Genomic DNA, 23,747 nt, shown 5'->3' with positions numbered 1-23,747 from the left:
TGCTGCTAGGATTAGACGTAGTCTACACGGTGCTATCCCGGCGCTAAGTTACAGATACAGCCCGGTGCGTCCCGTGTGCTATCCGGCCGCAGACACCGGGGTAACAGACCGGGGATTCCGTGCACTACATAACGCGTCAGCAAAGCGGCAACACCGGCGCTAAACTGCGTCAGAGTGATCGCACCCGGCCCGGTAATAGCGGAGCCTGCGGCACCTCCATGGGCACAGCCCGCGCGCCACCCGGTGCCCGCCAACAGTCCGAGAGCAGCGGGGCGGCCGGGAAGAGCGTGAGGAGCGGAGCCAGCGGAGCCTGACCGGGAGACGGGGATTTATGAGGCGCCCCCCCCCCTCCCGGTGACAAGTTCCTTCATAGTAAACAGAGCGGAGGAGAATAGTGCTGGAGACCCGGGACTAACGTGTGCCCCCCCAATATTACACAGTGCCCCCAATATTACACAGTGCCCCCAATATCACACAGTGCCCCCAATATCACACAGTGCCCCCCCATTATCACAGTGCAATCCAGACGTGTACCCCCCAACCACATAGTGCCCCCTGTACCCGCTGCCCCCCGCACCCTACAGTCCCCCGGTCCCTATTCCCGGCAGCGGTCACAAATAAGGGATCTGGGACCATTAGGACAGGACGCAGAATCCCCCATTAATCCCGGAGAGAAGAGCAGCAGAGAGAAGAGCAGCAGAGAGAAGAGCAGCAGACAGCGCTTCCCTCACAGCCACTGCCCGGCCAGTAACAACATGTCAATAAATCAGCAGTCGTTCTCCTATCCTTCCCGGTGTAACGTGAGAGCGGCCCCGGTGCACGGGCAGGTGCAGCCCACACGGGACGGGAGCTGTGTGTACGGGAGCTGTGTGTACGGGAGCTGTGTGTACGGGAGCTGTCACCCTGTACGGGAGCTGTGTGTACGGGAGCTGTGTGTACGGGAGCTGTCACCCTGTACGGGAGCTGTCACCCTGTACGGGAGCTGTCACCCTGTACGGGAGCTGTGTGTACGGGAGCTGTCACCCTGTACGGGAGCTGTCACCCTGCCGCCCGCACACAGGTCTCCAGCATATACAGACACATCCAGCCCCGCACACAGGTCTCCAGCTCCGCCGTCCTTGCAGCTGGTGACAGGCAGCCAGACACAGACAGGCAGGGAGCAGCGGGCACAGACAGGCAGGGAGCAGCGGGCACAGACAGGGAGGGAGCAGCGGGCACAGACAGGGAGGGAGCAGCGGGCACAGACAGGCAGGGAGCAGCGGGCACAGACAGGGAGCAGCGGGCACAGACAGGCAGGGAGCAGCGGGCACAGACAGGCAGGGAGCAGCGGGCACAGACAGGGAGCAGCAGACAGACTGATGCATGGAGCTGGCAGGCGGCGTTGCCAGGGAGCAGACACAGGGCAGTCACCCGGCCGAGCACACTGTCAGCCCCGGAGAAAGTGACAAGAAACAGAGGAGAAATGTGCGGAGAGAAGCGCTGATCCCGGCGCCTCCAGCCCCAGCGACTGGCAAGTAAGAAAAAAAAAAAAAAAAAAAGAATGAGAAGCAATCACCTGGTCGGGCTTTCCTAGAAAATCCTTGCATCACCACTTCTAAGAACCCCCAGTTCTAAGAATCAACAGGGCTCAATTCTCGGAATTTGAGCTTGTGATCTGACCATTGTGTGAGGGCGGGGGAGGCCGGGGAGGCTCGGGGCCGGCCCCCTTCAGGGTCCTTCTGCCCGTCTCCGCCGCCCGCCGCCCCGCACAGCCCCGGCACACGCACCGCCCGCACCCGAAAAACTGCCCCTCACGGGGGATCGTGTCTGATCGGGGTCTCGGTCGGGTATTGGGGCACTTTGGGTTAGGCGACTCCCCCGTGCCACTTGGTCTCGCCCGGCTGGGACGGTCACGTGGTGCGCCTTTGGCCGTGACGTAGTCTTTCAACTTGAAAGGCCCGCCCCGAAATTCTGAGAACTAATTTGCTATTCTGTGACATAAGAGCGCGGGGCCCGTCCGGTGTGCGCCGTGTGGAGCTGCCGGGGCCCCGTACTGCACACTCTGCCTCACACTAATAAACATGCTGCTTCTCCTCCTCCTCTCCTCCATCCTCCTCCAGCTCCCCCACTATGGTGCCCCTCACCCTCAGGACTGGGACGCGGGCAGCTACAATGTCGCCTCTTGTTGTCAGGGCTCTGTGGACTGCGAGGGGTATGGTATTGTCTATGGCTGCGCCTTCTTCTATCTTCTATGTATATAGATTGTATACAGCTCCCTATACATGTATATATATTGTATTGTGCATTGCTTATATTTCAGCTTTACATCATTGGGGGCAATGTGGGCATGAGGTGGGCAGCTCAGATAGAGACCACCTCTTCCATGGGGTCCTGTCCTGTCTTGATCCCCAACCTGTTGCAGAACTACAATTCCCAGCATGCCCTGACACCTGCATGTTGTAGTTCTGCCTAGATTCCCCCTATATACGGCTTCTTGTACCCCATAGGGTTAATTGGCTGGCACCTAGTGAGAGTGGCATCCTGACAAGGTACAATGAGCGGCCACCAACTCTTACATCAGTAGCCGCAAACAGGATTATAGCCCCACTAATCAGATTGCCCATGGTCTTATGTGGCAGCCAGTGTCTGTAACCTGACAGCTTTAATCACTGACACAATGGCCCTAACTCATCCACCGCTTCTCAGGGTTGTTGTAGTGTCCATGCCAATGCTTATAGAGCAGAGCTGGAGTTGTATGCTACTATAAGAGAACATGCCAGGTGTACATGCGATACTCTCTGCACCAGGTGACAAACTCTGCTCTGCTACATAGGTATACAGTATAATAGAAGCCAGAAAGCAAGAGAACTGCTGCGTTATAGGAGACAACAACATCCACCCAGGAAGTGCAATCGATTGGGATGCTTTCCTGTCTCTGATAGATTAACCCTTGTGTTCCCAGCAGCCTGTGGGGCTTCTCTGCTCTGTGTCATGTTAGAGGTGACAGCTGTGGGGGTGGTTGTCAGATGTAGCAGTGCTGACTTAGTCACTCCGCACCATCACACGTTATGTGTCAGTAAATTTGGATAATATAACATAACTGCAAACTCCTCTCTGCTATATCCGTCCATGCAGTGTGTTATTTATAGAGCGGCCTGGCCGGCAGAGCCGCTGATCTTCTCTCTAAGCCCCTGTTTACACTCTGCAGCTCTTGTGTTGATGTTGGGATGTTTTTGGCCTCTCTCCTCCTTCTTTTTAGTTTTTTATGGTGACCTACTTTTTTTTTTTTTTTTATTAACCACCGGGCACTATGGGCCCCAAGTTGTTAATGGATTGAAATCCAGTGGGTGTTCAGGCATCCGGCACCTTGGGATATTTCTCCAAAGTGTCAGAATATTTAACCCCGTGTACGCCGGCTGACCTAATTTGTGGTAACGGTGAAGCAATAGGACTGACTGGTCAGATGACAGGTGACGTGCGCAGTGTTTGTTATGCCATGCCACCTCTATGGGCACCGGGGCTAAATATAAGGTCCTAAGTAGATGCATTTTCTAGAAGTAAAGGGGCGTCGCTGGCGGAATATTTGGGATGGTTGCAGTGTCACTATATGATATCTCTGGCACACGTTCCAGGCTTCAGCGTCTGGCATCTTAAACGCCCTTCGTGCACTTGATCCTATTGCAGCAGATCTAAGCTGCTCCTGATCCTTTCCCCAAGTACAATCTAAAAGACGAGCGCTGGTACTTTTCCATTGAGAGAAGAAGTGCTCCCTGGTTTATTTGTAGCCTGCATGCAGAAGCGTCGCAGTACATTCCAGTCATGGGTACATTCCCATGGGTCCCTGAGCCATAATAAAGTCTCCGGCCAAAAAATCTGCCTTCCATCTACTCGATTAAGAAATAGCAGATTGTTAGTGGTGGTTAATCAATAACCGAGATCTCTAACACACAAGTCATCATACAAGGGGCAAAGTCTGGGTGCTAAGCCGTGCATTCACCTTCATAACAACAGTGCAGACGCTCATAGTCATTCACAAAGTCTTCTCTCCTTGCAGAGCATTGCTTATTAGAAACGAGAAAGTCTCTATCATAATGTGCACTATTAGGCTGGGTTCACACTGCGTTTTTACAATCCGTTTTTTTGAAAAAAAAAACGGATGCATTTGTGTGCATCAGTTTTGATCCGTTTTTTTAATGACTTCCATTATAAAAAAAAAAACGGATCCGTTTTTTTTGACGGACGCAAAAACGTTGCTGACACTATTTTTTTTTTGTCCATTTAAAAAAAACGGATCCGTTAGACGGATTACAAAAACGCAGTGTGAACCCAGCCTTACATTATCACTCTCACTATGGGAGTCAGACCAGCTGCATAGACTCCATAGGTTAGAATGTAAAATCCCAGCAGCTCGGCCGTATCACTGCTCTGTTTACCTTTACATTTAGATTGTTTACGTTTTACCCTTTCAAATATTATTTGTATCTTTTCTATTTTAGAGACAATAAACAACATCTGACATTGGCGGCGTCATGGTATGACATCATCTCTGCCCTGAGCGTGATGTCATACGAAAGACATCCATCTGTGCTGTGTGCAGCCTCCTGCACTTTCCCTGATAATAGGAATAACTCACTGCTTGTGTCTTAGACGCTCTCGTCGCTGCAGGTGACTATTAATCTGACTAGGTAAAATTGTGTGCTGCAGCTTCATCTGTAACGCTGCACTCGGGCTGCATTATTTGTGCCCCAGGTATAGGGATAACCTGTACGACACTATTGATACTGCCTAGTCAGGTGACAAACACAGAACTGATACCCCTGTATGTGCAAAGTAATGGGACAGGCTGACTTGCTATTCTGCTAAGGAATTCAGTAAATGTAAATAGAGATGATTTACAGGGGATTTATTCTGATTGTTATATTGGATTCCAGAAGGAATTGGCGCCTGCCTCATGAGGGGGTTTGCCTCTGGATCAGCACTGTAGGGTTATAGGTCAAACTTGATGGACTGCGAGGTTATAGGTCGGACTTATTGACTCTGTGACTGACATCTTTCCGTATATCTGCGAGCTCCTTGGCATTGCACAAACCTTCCAACAAACACGACAGCTAATAAAATAACCAGCGTCTCATCTCCTTCTTTATAGTCTTTTTTTTTTTCTGTGATTTATTCGCAATTATTCGTGTATTTATCGGAAGCTGAAATGAGGCGGCAGGTTTTAGTATTCACCCATTTTGTAAGGATTATGTACATTACTGCAGGTAACGACACCCGGGAGAGAAGGCAGATTTAAAGGGAATCTCACCAAGTTCGTGCTGCAGAAGGGTCATATTTCTGTGTAGTATGGGATACCTTGTGTTAAGGGAATGTTCACACAGGGCAGACACATATATGAAAAATCTCAACCACATGCAGCATAAAGATAATCAGTAAAAAAGTCTGCGAATTCTGATATAATAAACACTGATTTTTATGACATGTGACAGAAACACGAGAATTTTTTATGCAAAAAAAAAAAAAGAATGAATAAAAATGCCAAAATTGGATTTCTTTTATCTCACAAATGCTGCGGCCAAATGTTAGCTGAGTAAATAGGGAAATATGAAACGCTATACACACACGCCGATTTTGCATTTGGCTTCTTTTTTATTTATTTTTTCCGGTGCATTTTGACATTTTTCTGCTCTGTGACAGTTTTTGCAGAATTTTAGCACGCACTAAAATTACAATTTTTCCTCCCATAAACTCCTCCCATATAGGGGGAAAAGGCAGCGTCTATATGCATAATGGTGTTCTTCCTCAATTCTTCAATTAAAAAAATCCTGGAATCACTTGATAAAAAAATCATAATGAAAAACAAAAATGTATGTGTGTGTGTGTGTGTGTGTGTGTGTGTCGGGGGGAGGGGCTACAACTGCTAAAAAATGTGCAAAAAAGCAGTAAAACACCATGAAAAAAGTAGTCAGTCAGTGGCTTGAGGGGAGGGGAGCTTTTATCTGATAAATACATTGGACTCCGGCCTTCAAATACTGGCGGCATCATCTCATTGCATCTGTCAAACAGTGAGTGTAACAAAAAGTAACACACAGTAAGGGCCCTATTCCACGGGACGATTATCGTTCAGATTATCGTTAAATCGTTCGAATCTAAGCGATAATCGTTTGGCTGAATAGCAGTTAACGAGCGAACGAGAAATCGTTGATCGTTTTATAAGACCTGAACCTATTTTTATCGTTGCTCGTTTGCAAATCGTTCGCATTGAATAAGACGTTGTTCGGTCGAGACGAACGCAATAGCGACGACAAGACAACCGCAAGAACGATCATAAGTAACGATTAACGTTCCATGTAAATGAGTGAACGATTTCAGGTCTTTCGCAATATCGTTAACGATAATTAATTATCGTTAACGATTATGCGAATGATAATCGTCCCGTGGAATAGGGCCCTAACACAAAGCTTTAGTGAGCTGCTACAATGTTACAGCATCAGCCTAGTGATAGTCTAGTTATAACAGAGGTAGCATCCTGGGTGCTCAGTAGCTCTATCTCTCACTATACTGCTCTTTATACCTTCTTCTGACTATATTTGAGGGTTTTTTCCCCTCCCACTATATGAAACTTACAGATAATAAACCTCCTAGTAAATTTTGTGTGTGTCACATGGATGTTTCTGGGGTATTGGACAGTTCCCACCTTCCCCATTGAGGGCACAAGCATACAGCACATACTCAGCACTATATAGTTGGGACCATTATTGGCTCCCTTGATTATTTGATAAAAAAAAACAGTATATATAGTTAATATATACAAACCTTGTAGAACGTTTTATTAGTATTCCTGAATATATTCAACAAAACAGCTGTCCTGCCAACATACATGCAATCAATGCTAAAAAGATACAAAATGTAATGTAGAACATGCACAGGACTAAAGGGAAGGTGAAACCTACATTTTCTATTACTTATTAGAGTCAGATACTAAAACTTGTTCTTTTATTCTAATCTGTTTCTATTTTCTGACTTTATTTTAATTTATTACACTATTTGTACATTGTTATGGGGGGGCGACCATATTGCCTGGGCTGTTTTTAACAGTATTTAGTGACATCCTTTACGGCAACCTCATGGACATAGACGACAATAGACAGAGTCTGTCCCCTTGAGATGAATGTGAGACATTACTGAGTGCGACTGTGACCTGTGAAGAGGTCATTCCACAGGGAGCTGCTATTGTCTCCTCTATCTACTGGTGTCACATGATGCTGCAATGCTGTGCAGATCACTTTACAGCAGCCTCCTCTTATCACCACAGGCACATCAAGAAGTCTCAGCTTAGTTTTAGCCCCAGTGGCGAGAATGAGAACTGCAAGATATCAGGATTATTTTATAATATAGTTAAAAAAAATTGCAAATTAGTAAAAACAAAAAAAAAATTATTAAAAATATGTTTAACATAAAAACAATATTTAACCACTAAGTCATTTTCTGATGACACATTCCCTTCATTTAGTCATCTATTAATATAACACTTGTATGCATCGCCAGTTTCATGTCTATAGAACATTTTCCCAGGGAGATTGGGATTAGCCTGTGTAACATTTGCCAACGTTCTCCAAGTCTTTTTTATTCCTTTCTTTATGCAGTGGGGTCTTCTTTTGCCCAAAGTGCCCTGTTGTGTTCAGTTGGTCCCATATAGTACAGGTTGAAGCCCCCCTCCAGATGTCCCCCATTGTTTGGATGTTGTAACGTGGAACCTCATTAATTTTTAGATTTTTTTTTCCTGCGTCCTGCAGGTTTCTTACTCTTCCAAGAGCAGCAGATTCTTGTCCAGCATGCCAAGGTCTTTAGAGACTTGGGAGGGCATTTACTATTGAGTCTACTTTGTGTGACTCTTCTAATGAGAATCGGTGAATATTTTGTTCCAATATCTTATTACTGATTTATTAAAATGTAGCCCCGCCATAGTGATTGCAGCTAAGTAAAAAAGTTGCAAAAATTGTTGCAAAAAGTGTACAATTGGGCAAACAAATTCACCTGGCACTGACCAGATGTCGGCCGTCACCAGTCTGTGCGACTGGTCGCAAATGATAAACTGATCGCTAATCCGGGATTATGGGAATTTTTTGGTGAATGCTCAGAACATCTAAAAAATATTCACCTGGTTCATAAATAGAACTTAGACCAAAAATGGGTGAAAAATCGAATCATTCACCTAAAAAGAGGCGCAGAGCCTTCCCCCTGTTGTGTTTTTGTGTCTTTTGTGTATGAAAAATATGTATATGCAGTTTCCCTAAACATTGTATTTCTAGAGATATGTTATCTAGTATACTCAATATTCAGGGGCGATGATAATGTTGACTGCAACTGTATAAATTGTTTATCTACATCTGGATACAGTATTAGGTAATGTTTATACAATGTAAAAAAAAATACAGCAGTAAAATAGATTTTAAAAAAACTCGTATTTTTTAAAACTTATACTTAATTTTTTTATTTTTTTGGGGGGGGGGGATAATACTCCTTTTTTATTCCTTATAGTGTTTCAATATTTACATCATAGCTTTTCCAGGCAAAATAAATATTTAATAATTCTACTCTTAATATTTATTGATAATTGATCATATACTCACCTGCCCTGATCCCACACTGTCGCCATTCCAACATTTACCAATCCCTGCGGTTGTCTGCATTTTTCCTGCTCTCAATGACATTACTGCTTATGCTAAACGTCATTGGATGCAGAAAGTAGCACCGAACAGCAGGGACTGGGAGAGGATGGGATGTCAGCAGTAGAGGATGAGGGCAGGTGAGTATGACTTTTTTTATTTTAAAATATATTTTTATACAAAATATATTTTATTTTTGTCTCAGAAATTATATATTTTATATTTGGTCCCTTAAAGGAAAAGTCCGACCATAGGAAAAAAAATTTCAAACAGTGGGGCAGGGGGGAACATAATAAAGTATCCTAACTCACCTCTCCCCGTGCCTCTGCAGCGCTGGTTGGCCGCTCCAAGGCCCCCACCAATCGCCAGAACTAAATATAATCCTATGGTCTTAAAGTGAGTAAAGTGAGACCAACAATATCTCCATATTATAATTGCATAAGTGAAGTAGTCGTAGAATTAATCCTGGAACATTTGCCAAACGTTACTCTGTATATAACCAGTCGCATAAATATCCGTCTGTAACCTGTTAAGTCATCATTATTACAGTGATAACAAATCCAACTATGAAAATAATCAGGCTCCAGTGTCATGCCGGGGAGATGGCCTAGATCTCCCAGTACACGGCTGTGGTGTCATATACAGGATCCCTACTATGTAGGAGTACAGTAGGCCTTCACACAATTCCCGTAGAGGAACACTTTGTATACCATTATTGTAACCATATCATCCTAATATAAAAGATATATAGACGACGTATCACTGCAGTCTATACAAGACAGTTGGATTTTTTTTTCTAGTAACCAGTCATTAAGAACGTTCATAAACATCAATAGGAAAAAAAACAAAAAGTTACTTGCCAGCAACAAATTTTTAGGCTCTTTGCCTGTGTGGCTCCGGGGATTTGTCCGGTCCTGGACGATGGATTTAGTAAATGTAAAATGTAGCGTTTTTGTACTTCAGTGACTTTTTTGCCACGTTTATTTTTTTATTTTTTATTAGTTCAATTTGTGATGTGTTCATTATAGGAGACTGTCAGTAAGCTGCTTTAATGGAGTTATTAATATTTCTGGAAAATACTTTGTGTCCTTCTGTGCATTGGGTTCTAGGTAATTTGCATTATCCATCTTTCACAACTCTCCTGTATAATCATGGCTAGTATCAGATATTCCTGGGATAATGAATGCTTTATACATGAGAAATGAGCTAGAAGGAATTCCTGTATCTATAAACCAAGCTGTCCTGGGTGAGCATGCACCCAGCCATGGAGATCCGGCAGCAGCTAGCCTGCTTGTTGTTGGTTTCCAGGCCATATGTGTCGATTTTACATATTTTGTGTAAATGCCCAATGTGGATCATTAGAAGCGATACATCAAAGGGAATGTGTCATCAGAAAATTACTTATGGTTTAGATAATTTTTTTAGTTTAAACATAATTTTTTACAATTTTTGGTTACCTTTTTTCAAATTTTCCATGTTTATATCTATATTATAAAATAATCCTGAGATCTTGCAGTTCTCATTCTCACCACTGGGGCTAAAACTAACCTGAGACTTCCTGTTGTGTCTGTGGTGGTAAGAGGAGGCTGCTGTAAAGTGATCATTGCAGCGTCATGTGACACCAGTAGGTAGAGGAGACAATAGCAGCTCCCTGTGCAAGACTCTGTCTATTGTCGTCTATGTCCATGAGTCTTGCTGTAAAGCATGTCACTAAATGCCGTTAAGAACAGGCCAGACAATATGGTTGCCTCCATAACAATGTACAAAAAGCAAAATAAAAAAAATAGTCAGAAAATAGAATAAAAGAACAAGTTTTGGTATCTAACTAATCGGCAACAGAAAAATGTAGGTGAGACATTCTCTTTAACTCGTCTTTTCTTAGTGGATAAAGTATTATAGACGTAAATAGGACAAGCTCGTGATACATTTTCATGCCATACAAAGTGGACTTCACACTATTGGTCTTTACAATTTTTCGGTGTCAGAAGTAGATATGGGCTATATTCACACCATGTTTTTTCCTCTCCGTTTTTGAAAAGAAAAAATTACGTCCGTCATTTGGCTGTTTGGCGCCGGTCAGTGCAGTGACGTCTGTCGGTCCGTTATTCTAGGTCAGGTGGACTGATTACCCTTTGTCTTTAATTGAAAAGTCCATTGAATTTACTAGTAAAAACGGTGAAAGGACGGTGAAAAACTGTGTGTGACCAACTTAAAGATAACATCCGGTGTTTGCAAAAAAACGTCCAAAACTAATTGTCATGAGCATTATTTTGACGCCCGTGCAAACAACGTCCGTTATTTTATACACTGTGTGCATTGGACAGCCGTCATTCCATTGACTTCAGTGCATTGCAATTGCGGCAAAAACGGACGTCTTTTTCCTCTTTTTGACGTTGTGTGAACATTACCATAACTTGTAGGATAAATCAACCTTTTTTACGGTAAGGAAGGCAAAACATAGAGCGGGGAAAGGTAATGTCAGAAGCAATGACACAAACCTAAAAACAAAACGTGTGTTTCCCGACTATCGTCACAGCGAGGAAACAGTAACAGTATTAACTTTTATTTAAAGCCTGTAAGACGCGTCTCGGGATGCGCCAAACTGACTGTGATGCTTGTAAGGAACATTACTACAATCATAGAGACAAGGACAAGCCAAGTCATCCAATGAGCGGCTGAAGGAACACATCACACATGCCAAGGTTACGATGTTTCAATGCCTGATAATAATCCCATCCGATCTGGGCTGATCCATATCACATTGGCTAATCCTTACTAACATAGGGTTCTAATTCTCTGTATAAATCAGGTAATATATGGTGCTTTAGTTTAAGTGGTCTGTTCTTTCCAAATAAACAGAACCCAGGAAGATGCTGAGGAGATAACTGAATGTGTGTTCATCTCAATACAGCATTACAGTCACCTCTTGCCTTGTGCGTGATAACTGCAGCCATTAAAGGGGTTGTTCACAAAAAAATTATTTCAAATTAATTGGCACCAGAAAGTTATATAGATTTGTTATTTACTTCTATTAAAAAATCTCAAGTATTCCAGTACCTATAAGCTGCTGTATGTCCTGCAGGAAGTAGTGTATTCTTTCCAGTCTGACACAGTGCTCTCTGCTGCCATCTCTGTCCATGTCAGGAACTGTCCAAAGCAGCAGCAAATCCCCATAGAAAACCTATTCTGTTCTCCGGACTGGTAAGTACTGGAAGACTTGAAATTTTTTTTAATATAAGTAAATTACAAATTTCTGCCACTTTCTGGCACCGCTTGATTTAAAAAGAATAAAAAAAATTGGGTGAACAACCCCTTAAGTGTTAATAGGAGAAAATGTTATTTTTGTGGTCCTTAAAATCCTTGTATTTGATATATGAATAATGATCGATTGAATAAGTAATCCAACCCAATATGGACGCTTAGGGAGGCATCTGCTCTGTCTTGGGCCTCTTCAGAACTAAATATTCTTTCTCATTGGGTTACGCTTTTTATAGTAAAAAAAGAGATTTTATGCTGCCGGTGGTCTCTTGCCTTCCTCCGTGCTCTCAGCTCGGCGATCTACACATAGAGTCTGCCAGGTGCAGGCTCTATACAACGATCACAGATGACACTGATCAGTGCTATGCTACAGCACCAGTCTATGTGCGGATGTGATAGTCCCCAGTAATTTTACAATGTAATAAAATATAACGATACTGTTCCTGCACAGTGAACGACGTAAATGAAAAAATGCAAAAAATTACACCAGAATTGCTGATTTTTTTTTGTTACATTATATATCCAAATTTTTTTTTTTATTAAGAGTGAGCAAAATATCCCATCTACATGAATGTAGTACCAAAGAAAACTAGAGATTGTGGCGCAAAAAAAATAAGACCCCAAACCACCCTGTAATCTGAATAATAAAAGCTCTATGGCTCTTAGAAGACGAGGAGGACAAAACAAAAGCACAAAAATAAAAATTGTTCCCTGGTCCTTATAGGCAAAATCCACTAGGTGATAAATGCCAGCCCAATCCTGTACTGGGAACCTAGCCTAAATATGTGTAGTACAGTTATATTTACACCAGCCAGACCACTGCTTTTAGAGCAGAGTGGTGGTTGGTAAACAATGTCAGCAATGAGAGGTAAAGAGCAGCATATCAGTTTACTAAATTCATGTACTTACAAAAATATTTAGCTTGAGGAGTCCTACATGTATAACCATATTAGCTGAGATTGAAATGGGAGTAGTACTCGCACCCTATAGGATATTGTAATATAAGTGACTGCAGGTCTTCCCTATGGTTACTATAATGGTCACCAAAAAAGTGATTATATAGAGAATTAACGCTGCACTCACAATACGATCAATAATCTTTATATTGCAATTTAGTCGCAGATGTAACATAAGTCGGTTCCCTGTGAGCAAATGGCAATAACCAGAAGGATTTGTTCCTAGGGTGAGTGCCACAGATATCACCCTCAATGCACGGACTGTATTCATGGCGTGTGGACCTCATTGCTGAGCACCATCACAGAGAACAGTCAGAGTTTTTTACATCCACATGGGAGGTTATATGCCACCTTTTTATTGTTCCAATGTATGCAAAGTTAGAAATTAAGAAAAAAGTATATTATTAGAATGTTATGCAACCTAAAAATATCAATTAAAAATATTAATTAAAAAACATTCCTGAGTGTCGACGCTGACTAGAATCTCTGTGTAGTTTTATTCTTCCATATGTTCTTTTCCTCTTTTTGATGGCACTTCTGCGGCTCGGTGTTGCTTAAGGTGGTAATTTCCAAAGAAATGTAGAGAAGACGCAGCACTCACCAAGTAGTTCTGCTTATTTATTGTAGTGCCATATGCTTCAGATACAGTAAGGACGTTTTTCTAAGCTGATGAAGGCCATGCTGGGCCCAAATGTGTCCTTACTGTGTCTGAAGCACTACAATAAATAAGCAGAACTACTTGGTTAGTGCCGGGTCTTCTCTACATTCCCTTTTACCTCTTTTTCTCATACAGTTTATATGTTACCAAAGAAGTAGGTGAAAAAGACAGATAGGAAAGAGGTTACAGGGACTATAGCTGCTAAACCAGACTACACAGGGTTTATTTGTAGTCTGTTACCATGGAGATATAAATACCTGCATAGGAGCTGTAGTGCATGCATAAGAATAGGAAATGTATTTATTTCTAATGTATTAATCAGAATTAAATTGGCTGATTTGCAGCAAATCCTGCAGGAATTACATGATGTGTTTTGCATTTAGTAAATATGGTCCATGAAATGACAACTGCTGAACCAAAAGGGTCATAGACACCCGAGGCTCATTGACACACATAGGAAGTAAAGGGTCACAGTGCATTACAGATTTCTGTATAGCCACTTGCTGGGCATGATGCCTCTGATGACCCAGGCCGACTGGCACGACTCCTGCAGTGGACATATGGGCATCAGACCTGGGCCATCAACCTACTTCTTCTTTTACACCATGTGGTTGGATGAATGTGTGCATCACTTATGGGGGGGGGGGGGGGGGGGGCGGCACCAGGATGCATTATGGGAGGAAGTCAAGCTGGCAGAGGAAATAATATGCTGGGAGATCTTAGGTCCTAGATGTTACTTTGGCATGTACCACCAACCTAAACATTAAAGGGGTACTCCAGTGAAAATATTTTTCTTTCAAATCAACTGCTTTCAGAAAGTTATATAGATTTGTAATTGACTTCTATTTAAAAATTTCAAGTCAGCCCATACTTATCAGCTGCTGTATGTCCTGCAGGAAATGTTTTCCTTTCAGTCTGACACAGTGCTCTCTGCTGACATCTCTGTCCATGTCAGGAACTGTCCAGAGCAGGAGAGGTTTTCTATGGGAATTTGATGCTGCTCTGGACAGTTCCTGACATGGACAGAGGTGGCAGCAGAGAGAGAATACACCACTTCCTGCAGAAAATACAGCAGCTGATAAGTACTGGAAGACTTGAGATTTTTTAATACAAGTAAATTACAAATCTATAATTCTACAATTCTCAAATCAATTTTTTTTAAAGAAAAAGATTTTCACTAGAGTTCCACGTCAATGCAGATCAATTACAAGGCGACAATATTCCCTAATAGCAGTGGATTCTTTTAGCAGGATCATGCAACCTGTGCCCCATACTGAAATCTGTGTATATATATATATATATATATATATATATATATAGCATAATCCTTATAGAGTTCAGTATCTAAAGTTTATGTTATGTTCAATAAGTTTGTAAATAGGAGAAATTACTTTGCATTGTTTTTTCTTAGTATTAGGGAAGCAGCTGACATTAGGAATCCTAGAAAGCAGGTCACGCTCTGTTTTTGCTGCTTTTTACAATAAATCCTGTATTACTCCATTAACGTTTGCATATCTCACACATAGGACTGAGGAATATTTGGGCACCTGCCTGTGGAATGGATATTAGCACTGCTTATAAATGCATTATATAATATTAGCTGCTACCTTTCATGGATGGGATTCCCGGCTATAGATCAGTACATTCCAGTACATACAGTTTTTCTGGAATTTTAAAAACTCCAAGAACTTTGAAAGCTGCGCCAGACACTTGGAACCGTTCCACTAACATGCTCAAGGTTCAACTACGTGTAGCAGATTCTAAGATTGTTTGTTATTGTGCCCCTGTTGGTGCTTACTCCAGCAATCCTCCTCTGATCTCCATAAAAGTTTATGGAGAATTCATTAGTTTCTTTACCATACAAGATACTGGCCCCATGTATAGTTGGAGATACTGCCACTGTCAGGTTGTAGTGCCCCAGAGGCAGCTATGCAGGGATGGTGACCGTGGTCCTGATCATGAGTGCTGGGATGTGATAATGTTATTAGACCATGCTGGAGTGTTTTAAGGTCACAATACATACATACTGTACATACATACATACATACATACATACACACTTAAGGACATACATACAATACATACATAAATACACACGTACGTACGTACATACATACAATCCATACATACACACTTACATGCATACAAACATACGTACACACTTAGATACATACATACATACACACTTACATAAATACATACATACATACATACAATCCATACATACATGCACACTTACATGCATACATACGTACACACATACATACACACTTACATACATACATACACACATACATACATGCATACACACTTACATAAATAAATACATACATATATACACACACTCACATGCATACATACACACTTACATGCATAAATACATACGTACACACTTACATACATACACACATACTTACATAAATACATACATACAAACAATCCATACATACATAGACACTTACTTACATGCATACATACATACGTACACACTTACATACATACACACTTACATAAATACATACATACACACATATATACACACTCACATGCATACATACACACTTACATACATACATACATACATACATACATACACACTTACATACATACACACATATATACATACACATACACACATACATGCATATATACACACTCATACATATATACATACACACATACACACACATACATACATACATACACATACATACATATATACACACTCACATACATACATACACACTTACATAAATACATACATGCAATCGATACATACATACACACTTACTTACATGCATACATACATACGTACACACTTACTTACATATATACATACACACATACATACACACTTACATAAATACATACATACTCACATACATACACACATACATACACACACATACATACATATATATACACACTCACATACATACACACATACATACACACACATACATACATATATACACACTCACATACATACATACATATATACATACATACACACATACATATATACATACACACATACATACATATACAGTAGGTTTATTTATTTGCTTGTTCACTTGTTATTTTAAATAAGATACACTAAATCACATCAGATCAAGGAGAACTATTTTCTAGAACTGAATTGTATATATGGATGATAAAGCTTACCATTGTCCTAACAGAAGTCTCCGATCACAGAGATGCTGTAATTCAGAATAATATTTACAGATCCTGTATACTCCTATATACAGTACTATTTGTAAAACCTGCAATTTTTCTATAGAGTATTCGTCTGTTTTTTTCCCAGTCAAATAGGACTAATTTAACAAACTATTCATAAATTTGTAAATGTACTGACCAGACGTAACCCCACACCAGTTTGTGCAACTTGTTTAAAAGTCGCAAATGATACATTCGGAGCAAATCCTGGATGTTTGGGCCAAAACTCTAAACAGGCAGATTAAAAATAAAAATAAATTGCATTTTAAAAAATATTCGCCCAGTGAAACCTGGTTCATGAATAGAACTTAGACCAAAAATGATCAATTTCCCCCAGATCTCTTTAGTCTACAAGCAAGAGTTTTTATGTTATTCACTCTCTTGTTTATTCACTTAGAACCTTTCCATTTAGTTTTTCTTTTTTTGTGTGTGTAATTAACAGCATCAGGATGGAGACATTTCCTTGTAAAGCCTTCCATTTGGGTTGTAGACATGTACACTATTAGGGCTATGCTCACACGCCATCTCTTTAGGCCAATTTCATTATTAGATAATTATTTCATGAACATTATTTGTCAACATTATTTATTAGAAGACGTCCATCTTTTCTATGGCCATCTCATTGTGTGACCGTAGCCTTATAGAGCTTTAGGTATCAAGCCCCAGAGGCAAATATACCTCTCTGTGTTATATTAGTTCAATTCAACCCACTGCCTTTATTTATTATTAAAAATTATTAAAAAATTTTTTTTTTTTTAATTTTTATGACTGCAATCTTTTTTATATATGATCAAAAGAAATTGCCTAAAAGCAAAATCCGACAAGATTCCTTTTAGGTCAAGTTTCTTTTGTAGACGAGAGTATAGGACTAGTTAATACTCCAAATTACAAATAAATTCCTTTAACTTTGGCTTCTGACTACAAGAACAAAATTCCCCACATTGCCTATTACAGTCAGGTAGCGGCTTTTATTACCCGGCTATTTTCAGCTTACTTGTTTGTTTGTTTTTTTTATGCTGACTATAAATTAGTGAATATGTAATTCAGATTTGATTACGTTTGCTAAACCTTGTAAATTCCAGACTTGGAAACATCCAAACTCTGGTTGTGAATCCTAAAATTTTCCTTTAATTTAAAACATTGTCATAGGTGAGTAGCCAGAAATCCTCGTCTTTCGTCAAAAGCCGAATGATCTTATTTCATTACTAAATATTTTATCTTATTTTTCTCCTGTATTGTAAGTGATTATGTAGCCGGGGTCTAGGAGTATTAACACAATTATTAGATCTTTATTGGCGAAGGTGATTTTTATTAGTTTTGGTTTTTTATACAGATTTCCAGTATTGCTGGTTAATTATTGAAGTATAATAAATTGCACTGATTGATGTATAGTTGCCATATTATTTTCTAGGTATAGGCCTTGATGTAAAACAACAAGCATTATAGTATGATTAACCTATCAATATTTTCCTTACATGACCAATTATATACACATTTCCATTTAGAGTCATCTTCAAAAATGTCAAACTGTAAAAAAGATTTCTATTTTTAAGGAATATGTTGTTTTTGTAATTTTTTTGTAAATATTTTATATTTCATATGTTACTTTTAGAAATTAAGATTTTAGCATTGAATATGCACATATAGAAAAAAAATTATACCCAATAAATATAATGTGGGCAAAATATTAATCATGAAAGCATCAAAGGACTAAAGTTGGTCTACTATATTGCTTATATATTTTATATGTTTATTTATGTGGGCCTCTCCAGGTACAACACTTCTCCCCCGTAATATAAAAACTGTGTATATAATTAGGCCTTGTGTATATGTATGTTTATTTGTATATGTGTATGTGTGTATATGTGAATGTGTAGATGTATGTATGTGTGTATATGTATGTGTATATTTATATATGTGTGTATATGTGTATATGTATGTGTATATGTATATATCTGTGTGTATATGTGAATGTGTATGTGTATATGTATGTGTATATGTATATATGTGTGTATATGTATATATCTGTGTGTATATGTGTATATGTATATGTGTGTGTGTGTATATGTATGTGTATATGTATATATCTGTGTATGTGTATGTGTATATATGTGTGTGTATATATGTATGTGTATATGTATATGTGTATATGTATATATATGTGTGTGTATATATGTTTGTGTATATGTATCTGTATGCGTATATGTATGTATATGTGTAAATGTATGTGTATATGTGTATATATTTGTGTGTGTGTGTGTGTGTGTGTGTATGTATATGTGTATATGTGTGTTATAGAGATACTGGATTGTGAGCTGATAGGGGGGCAGGGATTAATGTGACTGAATATTTGCAGCCGGAATAGAGAGAATGATGTTAAGGCCTATATGTATTATTATGTTATCAGCTTTTAACGTGTTTGTTTGTTTTTTTTTTTGTTTTTTTTTAAGTTGGTGTAAAAGTAAGTTTTGAATGGGTTGTCTGGTGTTCTTTTTTTTTTAAGTCATAGTGATCTCTCTGGCCCAATCCCCTGCCACTGCCTTTTTGTAATTTTGAAGCTCACCTGGTCCCAGATGATCACCAATTCCTGGTCCAGTCTTGCCCGTCTTACACAGACGAGTGCCTGCTCAGCCAATTACTAGGTGAGGCGGGTCACGGATATGGACAGTGATTAGCTGAATGGGAATTTCCTGTGTGCTGGAAAGAGATCATCCAGGGGACGTGTCAGGAGCAGCAGAGCCGGGATCAGGTGATTTTGTTTTTGTATGTTTCTTTCTTTCTTTCTTTCGACCCACTGGTTAAAAAAACTTCTGAAAACCCCTTTAACTGTTCACTAGAAATAAGGGTGACTCGTCTATGTCTATGGCTGCATCCAAGTTTTCCAGGACTCCCTAGGGCAGCATGCAACTTCTTCACCACCAGTAGTTAAATGGGCACAGAGCAGAGTCGAGCATTCCCGCATTACGCTCATCTCATCTGCTAACAGGATTGGTGGATGCCAAATGTCTTTCTATCTTTATGCCTCATAAGCAAGAACCATTTATACATAATGGAGCACCTCACTTTATTTGCATCGGGTTAAAAGATTGCCAAATACTCTGGACTATCTGTTATATGGAAGGAGCGAATTATAAAATCATCAAATGGTATCGATTAGAGAAGATGATTTTTGGCCCGCAATACTTAGGGTCCATTTACACAGAAAGATTATCTGACAGATTATCTGCCAAAGATTTGAAGCCAAAGCCAGGAATGGATTTGGAAAGAGGAGAAATCTCAGGCTTTCCTTTATGACCTGATCTCTGTTTATAGTCTGTTTCTGGCTTTGGCTTCGAATCTTTGGCAGATAATCTGTCAGATGTCCTAGGTAATCGTGTTGCAGAGCAGTTTTCCAAATGGATAGCGATAACATCATCATATACGCAATTAACCATTTATACCGATCACAATAATTTTTATTATTATTTATGCATTTACCGTTTCATGTGCACAGTCATTATTCCACGTGTAGCAGGTGAAAATCATGTCGGGCATAGACTGATGAGTGTTTGGTGTCCATGCCCAAAATGATTTTATCCTGCTTACTTTATTGAATGCTACACGTGGAATAAAGACTGTGCACATGAAATGGTGAGTGCCTTCAACTTTTCTTTCTACTGTTGATTTGTTATACACCCTATGAAGTTGTTTAACCATGAGGAGCACCTCCACTGAGTACTGATCCACATAGTCCCATCCTGTACTAAGAACCAAGTCCATAAACTAGGGAGTGCCGGTGAATATATTCTATACTGAAGCTTTTCTTATTTATGCATTTGTTACCTTTATCCATTATGGAAACAACATTGTGCAAATGATTCTCTCTGCAGAAAACGGCTGACAAACTGGGGGCCACTTATAAAAAAAAAAAAAAAAAAATTCAACCAGATTTTGATGCCGTTTTGTTGGGAGCCGAAGGAAACATATTCATGGAGGTGATGCAGTGCTAAAGCTATGAGATGGAAAGCTCTTCACCAGACGTCTTGGAACGTCTACAATCCTATTTTTAAATTATTTGAATAAAGTAAAATAAATTTCACATCACCTGTCTCATTTCTTTGATTCTTCTCTTCAAATAATATAAAAACTATTTTTATATCCTTGGAATGGATTTCTATGCCGGAGCCACATCCACAGCGATGCTTAGCGGTATATTTTATGACATGACTATGTGACGGCCGTGTATCCAAATATCAACAAACACAGAATAAAAATAAATAAAAAAACAATAATATTGGATGCTATTCTGCATAACCTTCCATGATCATTAATTTCTGTGTTCCTAAATGTTATTCACAGCAATATATTGTAGTAGCAGCTTCAACATTACAGCAAAGGCAAAAGAAAAAAAAAAATAATAATTAAAAAAATAAAAATAATATATATATATATATATATATATACTGTATATACACACACATATATATAATATAAACACATAGCATCTTTAGCACTATAAAGGGACAATTAGACATGGTGTGGAGGCAGACATACTGATAAGCGGTAAAGGGTTAATGAGCTTAGATTAAAGCCAAAGCCCAGAGGAATGCCAAAGGGAATATTATTTAATCAAAAGTGCAAATAAACTTTGCATGATCAGGGTTGTAAAACAGCAAGAGAAATAAAAGGCGAGCTCTGTTATACTCCGAAGATCTATACCCAATGAGCTACTGCAAAGTTTTATAAAATAGTTGAGGAAGAGTATTCAGCATAGAGGGGGCAGTTTGCCTATTGTTTCTTAATAAAACGAGAGATCACAACCCTTAAAGTGTTCCTTGAAGTGTCTCAGAGCCGCACCAAGAGTTTTCATCCGTCGGGGCCTAGGTGCTCAGACCCCCCCCCCCACCACCACCACCAATTTCTAGATATAACCAGGAGAAGCGAGGGGTTAAGTGCTTCTCTCTCCAGCTCCATGCAATCTCTGTCTTATTGCACGAGACAAGCTGCAAGAGTCCAAAAAACTCATTGTGTACATTAAGATGGAGATTGCAGGAATAAAGTGCTTCTCCCGACTCTAGGAATCAGTGGGAGTCTGAACACTCAGACACTGACCGATAAAAACTTTTGATATCTCCCCGAAACAGCAACAAGAAATCCATCTGACAGCATCCAGTAGTGAAGAAATGGTGAATCTCTATTAAAGCATTATACACAGCGGCGACGTTTCAAGCCTGACTCTAAAACATGTCAAAAGAATTTCTTTTATGACAGGGACACTTAAGGGCAAAAGTGTCTGTCAAACTTGCGCCCCCCCCCCCCCCCCCCCCCCGGCTGCTGCAAAAGCTTTGGCTGTCTAGGCATGATGGGAATTGTAGTTTTGAAGATTGATGTCCCCTCCCGCCCCCAACATATCAGTATTGTATTTCAATGCACGCAACAAGCAAGTGAGTTCTGCAGCTCCAATGTGCGGTACTCGGGTTCAGTGGCCAAACCTCGGTACTCAGGTGTTGGACTGGTGCCCATAATAAGCTTTCATCCCCTAGATTTTGACATTTTGATCACTCATGATACCCGGCGGAGTGGTAACTGATATCGCCTTAGTTCACATTTAGGAGATGCACACTTACAATGTTTTACGTCCTGTAATTATTTCTCGGAGGTGCCGTCCATAGTTAGCAGTCTTCCTGGTATTACTGGTATTAAGTGATGCTCACCATTAAAGGAGAAGTCCGGCAAAATTTTTTATTAAAGTATTGTGTTGCCCTCCAAAAGTTATATAAATCACCAATATAGACTTATTATGGGAAATGCTTATAAAGTGCTTTTTTCCCTGCACTTACTACTGCATCAAGGCTTCACTTCCTGGATAACATGGTGATGTCACTTCCTGGATAACATGGTGATGTCACTTCGTGGATAACATGGTGATGTCACTTCCTGGATAAAATGGTGATGTCACGTCCTGGATAACATGGTGATGTCACTTCCTGGATAACACGGTGATGTCACTTCCTGGATAACACGGTGATGTCACTTCCTGGATAACATGGTGATGTCACTTCCTAGATAATATGGTGATGTCACTTCCTGGATAACATGGTGATGTCACTTCCTGGATAACATGGTGATGTCACTTCCTGGATAACTTGGTGATGTTACTTCCTGGATAACATGGTGATGTCACTTCCTGGATAACATGGTGATGTCACGACCCGACTCCCAGAGCTGTGCGGGCTGTGGCTGCTGGAGAGGATGATGGCAGGGGGATGCTCAGTGTCCCTCCACTGCCCTGTGTCCCTCAGTGTCCCCCTGCCATCATCCTCTCCAGCAGCCACAGCCCACACAGCTCTCGAAGTTGGGTTCTGACATCACCATGTTATCCAGGAAGTGACATCACCATGTTATCCAGGAAGTGACATCCCCATGTTATACAGGAAGTGACATCACCATGTTATCCAGGAAGTGACATCACCATGTTATACAGGAAGTGACATCACCATGTTATACAGGAAGTGACATCACCATGTTATCCAGGAAGTGAAGCCTTGATGCAGTAGTAAGTGCAGGGAAAAAAGCACTTTATAAGCATTTCCCGTAATAAGTGTATATTGGGGATTTCTCCTTTAAGTCTGACAGTAGGACACCACACTACTGAGATTTTTTTGTTGTTGTTTATGATATATTGCATGTTACAGATTTAACTATTAGATATTCCGCTTTAAAGGATAGTTCACCAAATTTTTTCTTTCAAATCAACTGATGCCAGAAAGTGCCGGAGATTTGTTATTTACTTCTGTTAAAAAATCTCACATCTATTTTTGCTTGAGGAAACTTACTTTAGAGCTTCTTTTAAGACCAGTGACGGCACGTATTTTTCCTCTCCTGTTTTATGGCCGTGACGCTTACCAATGCCCTACTTTCATCCTTCTTTTCTTGCCTTCCTCTCTTTCTCCTCTATTCTCTCAGTTTTTGTTAGGAATGGTCATCAGAATAGTTCTATATTTTTTAAAGGTTTAGATACAGGGTTATGCTTCC

At 40.4% G+C, this 23,747-nt stretch overlaps 1 protein-coding gene and 1 long non-coding RNA gene across 4 annotated transcripts in view; one reads left to right on the top strand and one right to left on the bottom strand.

The window, feature by feature from the left end:
* The window catches only part of BCL6 (BCL6 transcription repressor), a 57,606-nt gene that overhangs the window by 15,814 nt on the left and 18,045 nt on the right, over positions 1-23,747 (bottom strand). The window contains exon 1 of one of the 3 annotated variants that reach the window (XM_069974427.1): positions 1,556-1,749. The exons of 1 other annotated variant lie outside the window; for it this stretch is intronic. The gene's annotated coding sequence lies outside the window, so the exon portion shown is untranslated. Of the gene's footprint in view, positions 1-1,555; positions 1,750-23,747 lie in introns of those variants that run through there. One more of the 3 variants, XM_069974425.1, reaches the window with a different exon arrangement.
* Positions 19,430-20,811, top strand: LOC138794611 (uncharacterized). Its single transcript, XR_011363474.1, has 2 exons — positions 19,430-19,482; positions 20,603-20,811. It is a non-coding gene; the product is annotated as an uncharacterized lncRNA (long non-coding RNA).

Source organism: Dendropsophus ebraccatus, chromosome 6 (assembly GCF_027789765.1).
Source record: "Dendropsophus ebraccatus isolate aDenEbr1 chromosome 6, aDenEbr1.pat, whole genome shotgun sequence".
Classification (NCBI taxonomy): Eukaryota; Metazoa; Chordata; class Amphibia; order Anura; family Hylidae; genus Dendropsophus; species Dendropsophus ebraccatus.
This window is presented reverse-complemented; position numbering and strand designations above follow the sequence as displayed.